Source organism: Dermacentor andersoni, chromosome 1 (genome assembly GCF_023375885.2).
Source record: "Dermacentor andersoni chromosome 1, qqDerAnde1_hic_scaffold, whole genome shotgun sequence".
Classification (NCBI taxonomy): domain Eukaryota; kingdom Metazoa; phylum Arthropoda; class Arachnida; order Ixodida; family Ixodidae; genus Dermacentor; species Dermacentor andersoni.
In genome coordinates this window covers 361,251,658-361,256,916 of record NC_092814.1, presented here as the reverse complement: position 1 = coordinate 361,256,916, position 5,259 = coordinate 361,251,658, and the positions used below count along the sequence as shown (strand labels likewise).

General features: G+C 46.9%; 1 non-coding gene across 1 annotated transcript; it reads right to left on the bottom strand.

Moving 5' to 3' along the window:
• Positions 1–4,620: 4,620 nt before the first annotated feature.
• TRNAR-CCG (transfer RNA arginine (anticodon CCG)) lies at positions 4,621–4,693 on the bottom strand. The gene has a single exon. It is a non-coding gene; the product is annotated as a tRNA-Arg (tRNA).
• Positions 4,694–5,259: the final 566 nt, after the last annotated feature.

Below are 5,259 nucleotides of genomic sequence, written 5' to 3'. Positions count from 1 at the left end.
GTAGTGTATGTTGTCCGGGCCTGCTGAATGGCTCTTCCCTAAATATATTGCATCGAAGAGTTCAGTTTTTGTAAAAGGACAGTTATATGGCTCAGTACTATTCAGAGATATCCGAAGATCTTTCTTTTCTGCCGTGGCCTTTATCTTAAGAAACTCGGGCGTGTAGTGAGCGTCACTCGAAATTCCAGCAAAGTGCTCGCCAAGTATATTTGCTTGCCCTTTAAGATCCGTTTCCTCGTCGAATATAGGGAGTGTGTATTCTGTATGAACACCGTCTATTTTTCTCACTTTCTCCCAGACTAATTTACTTGTTGTTTGACTGTTTATAGAGCTCACATATTTCACCCATGATGTTCTTTTTGCTATCCGTCTTTCTCTTCTAGCCTCACTGCGCTTTTGTTTAAAAAGCAATAAATTTTCGAAATTTGGGTACCTGTTAAGTCGAGACCATGCACAGTTTTGTTTCCTACGAGCTTTATCACATGCTTCATTCCACCACGGTTTTGGTCTACGTGGAAGTTTTCCTTGTGAAAGTGGTATGGAGTTTTCAGCTGCATCTAAAATTTGTTTCGTTATCGCATCACATAAGTCGTCAATATTGAGTGCGATGACATCATCAATCCTTATTTCGGAGCTTTCCAAAAAAACTGACCGGTCTGCTTTACCCAGCTTCCATCTCTGTCTTCGTACTGGCGTTGTTGGAGGCGCGTCGATCGGCTTGAGTATTATAGGGTAGTGGTCGCTGCCACGTGGGTTTTCCCTCACGTCCCAAATAAAAAATCCAGCAAGTGACGGCGTGCCACAGGAGAGGTCAATGCTTGAAGTAGATTGTGATTTAGCAATAAAATATGTTGGCTTTCCATCATTAAAAAGGTACAGATTGCAGTTGTCTAAAAATTCTTCTACCATTTTCCCCCTTGCGTCAGTGTGGTTACTGCCCCAGATGTTATTATGAGCATTAAAATCACCCAATAAAAGGAAAGGTTCTGGAAGTTCTTTCACGAGATTTTCTAATTATTTTATTGTGATATTCTTACCTGGTGGTAAGTACAGGGAGCATACTGTTATTGTTTTCCCTATCTGAACCTTAACTGCAACAGCTTCTAAGTTGGTGTTAAGCTTCACTTCGCGTACTGGGACTCCTTGAGCAACCACTATAGCGACTCCTCCAGATGCGACTGACGCCTCTTCCCTATCTTTGCGAAAGATGCTATATCGACGCAGAGGTTGTTTATGGCAACCTTTCAAATGAGTTTCTTGCAAACACATAACAGAAGCCTCAGCATCCTCGAAAAGATCGTAAATGTCATCAATATTGGTTCTTAGACCACGGCAGTTCCACTGCACAATAGTAGCCATATTTGATGATGTGGATTATCAAGTACTTCACGAAAAGATTCTATGTAAGAGATCACAAAGATGACTTATGTGAATGAGCAAGAAACTTGCTAAAATGTTTTGTAGGTCACTTCTCCTTAGCAGGAGGAATGACCGGAAGTCTACCCCCTTTGTGCTTTCCAGGGGGAATACCCGACTTTTTGGTTTGCCTACCAGATGTAGGCTCTTTTGTTTGATTCGTGTCCGACGGACACACTTCCATCATATCATCGCCCTTTGGGCGTTCATCGTTGATGGTGCTTGGAGAAGGTGCCGTCTTCTTGGAAAGAAAGCGGTCCTTCAGCACCGGCGTTGAGACCTTCGTGGCCTCTACCACGTGCTGACTGCCGTCAGCCTCAGCAGAAGCCTCTGGGCCTCTTGGGAGAGGGTTGCGACGAGCGTCTGTTATTTCACTGGGTGAGGAGGGCCGGAGAGCTGAAACCTTGTCCAGCAGCTCCACCTGGGTTCCAATTGACACCATCGGCGGCGCACGCCCTCTGTGCACAGCCTGTGCGTAAGTACCTCTATCGGCAAAAGCGACTCTCTTTTTGGCTTCAATGTATGATATGTTCTCCCGTACCTTTAATGCAATCACTTCTTTTTCTTTTTTCCACTGAGGACAAGATCTGGAAAATGCCGCGTGCTGACCCGCGCAATTTGCGCAGCACAGCTCGTTTGTGCACGTTTCATCACCGTGGTCTGGTTGACTGCATTTAGCACAGGTTGCTCTTCCGCGACATGACTGGGAGCCGTGCCCATATTTCTGACACCGAAAGCACCGGCGGGGATTGGGCAAATATGGTCTTACTCTAAGGTACAGGTAAGCAGCCTTAACGGCACTTGGAAGTGTTAAGGAGTTGAATGTCAGCACAATGTGTTTGGTCGGAGTTTCAATGTTATTTTTTCTAAATTTAATTCGTCTTGCACATAGAACACCCTGATCTCTCAAGGCTTCTTCGATTTCCTCGTCTGTGCACTTAAGGAGTTCTGTGTCTGAAATCACACCCTTCGCGTAGTTCAGTGTCCGATGTGGTGAGACAGACACACTGTTCTGACCGATCTTCTCAAGTTTCTTAATCTGCCTGCTATGCTCAGCCGTCATAACTTCGAGCAAGAGGTCTCCAGAATTCATTTTCTTGGCTTTATAGGTCTCACCAATACACTCGTTAAGTGCTTTGGCGATGAGGAAGGGGGACATGTCTTGAATTTTTTGTTCAGTTTCAGACGTGATGACAAAAAATTTTGTGAAGCAATCACAAGGTTTATTGAAATTCATTACCTCGGTCCGGTGCCTTTTCGGCCTCCGATCAGGTTTTGTTGAAGAGGGGGTTCTGTCCATGAAATTACATATAAGTTCGGCAGCTAAGCTGGCCGCCCACCATGGAGCCCAACACGGGAGTGTTTTAAAACCACTAGCCATACATAACTGCTATAACCATATAACCATGACCAAGGAAGGCCACGCCCACATGGTTAACCCTAGCCGCCCGGAAACTTGGAAATGAAATGAAGTAAATAGGAGACAGGAAAGGTCAAAAGTGAAAGAGAAAGACAAAGATTTGAGTAGAGAGAGACAGGAAAAGGCGACTGCCGATTTCCCCCGGGTGGGTCAGTCCGGGGGTGCCGTCTACGTGAAGCCGAGGCCAAAGAGGTGTGTTGCCGCCGCCGGGGGGCCGTAAAGGTCCAAACACCCGGCATTGGCTCAACCCCCAGGATCCCCTTTTCCCCGGACACGGCTAAGCCGCGCACGGCTACACGCGGGAAGGTCCAACCCCCGTGTGCTCGGGTACGTGGTGTCGCAACGCACCAAACGCCTGCTTACGCAGACGCCCCTGCGGGGACAAGCGAGAATGCCCTATCCATCTTTTAAGTCGAACGATCTGACATTTAGGCCCTTCTGAAACAACGGTTCTGAAACAAATCCAGCTCCCAACTGTGTCATGACGCTCTTGTCCAGCTTTATATTTTCCCATCCACGTTGTTTCTCATTCATTCATCCGGAATTCTTTTTTTTCATTTGTTTTCGTTGGTCGGTATCGCAAGTGCTTGTATCATTTAAATAAATGTGCTGTTCTTTCTTTAGATCACCTCTCGTCTTTTATTTTTGTTTTACCGTTTCCGAGAAAGAACACTTGAATATCGAACCTTACACGTTAAGTGACGCCACTGAAACGATATTCAAGGAGTTATTTTTCTACACTCGTAGCGACATAAACTGCTGCACCCATGTGCACTCCGCGTAGAGGAAGCCAAATTCTCAGATCTGGATGGATGCGAAATGCGGTGTCACTTGTAGCTAGCTGATAACACATCGCGAAGACACGCCATCACACAATATGCCTGCAACGCATGGTGCGTGGTGGTAACGCTCAAACCCTGTATATACTGTATACGGACAAGACGAAAATAGACACCAAACAACGATATAGGCCCAATTCTCGCACTCTTAGCCTGGTCTGCGCCTGAAACGCGCGATCAAGCGATATCACTTGCACTTGCTTGCCTAGCCGCCCCGTGATTCGCACGAAATGCGTTGGTTTTCCGGCCGCTGTTACGTATCATTCAGCGCGGCCATGGCGGACTGAAGCGCAAGCACTGAGGCCGAGAACCCACGAGCAGGCACCGCTTTATTTTGGCCGCGCATGCGCACGAGACGCATAGCTCAAACCCAGAGCGCAACGTTAGGTGGCGCTGACTTGCTCCGCAGAGCGCCGTCGGCGCGCTCTAGACAAGGCTGCTCACCACTGTACACCTCTTTAAGGTATTAAGTGTGTTCTTGTTTTTGAGACAAACTGCCTAGTTAATTTGTTGAAGCCTACACGATTATCTGTAACAGCTATCGGAAAATGACAAAGTGGAAAAAAGGTGTTGGTGCAATTCCACAATTTCAACTATTATGCACAGCAACAAAAGATAAAGCACAATATGACTCATTCCTCCTCTGCCTAAACCATATTCAGTTCTATGTCATGTCCACTCCTATCCTTATGCCCACAAGAAACAGGAATACCGCGGTGAAGTTCAGAAAGCAGACCGGGAGCGTAAAGAAAGGCGCTGGGCCGCGATGTAATGCTTAGGGCACTTAACCGGTGGAATATAAGCTAGACTATGGATGCCAAGGGTGGACAAGCGTAGTCGACGACGGCAGAGAATTAGGCTGCATGATGAAATTAGGAAATGTGCAGGCTTCACTTCCGCAAATTTTGTTACGAGAGACAAAAAAAAAATCCGCAATAGAAGAAACGTCCGCGACAGGACTCGAACCTGCAATCTCCTGATCCGGAATCAGGCGCCTTATCCATTAGGCCACGCGGACATGCGGCAATAGACGGCACACGCATATAAACAGCAATACTACACCAGTGAAAAGAAATTAAAAAAAAAGAGATTTTATAAAATTCTGGCGTTTTACGTGCCAAACCACGATTTGATTCCGAGCCACGCTGTAGTGGGGTACTGCGGGATTATTTTGGCCATCAGGCGATGGTTAATGTTCCCTCGGAGCACGTATGCTTTTGCATTTCGACCCCACGAAAGGTGGCTTCCGCGGCTGGAATTTGATCCCCGAGAAAGATGAACGTTTGCCCATAATATTGCTACGGGGATGTTGCGAGTATATAAAAACTATATTTACAATATATATACAGGATGAGTCAGAATATCTAAGATGGCTGACCACCAACAACACGCAGCAGCCAGCGTATCCGATCTTCTACTTCCTCCTTCTTCTCTCATCCTTCCGTAAGAGAACCCCCGGGTGGCGAAGCGCCGTCTCGGCGCATGGCAGGCGAAGAATTGCGAGCGAAGTATGGCTCGAGCCGCGAAACGTGCACGACGTCGACAGACGTCTGACTTGAGGATGCATCAAAGTGTAGCGGCGAA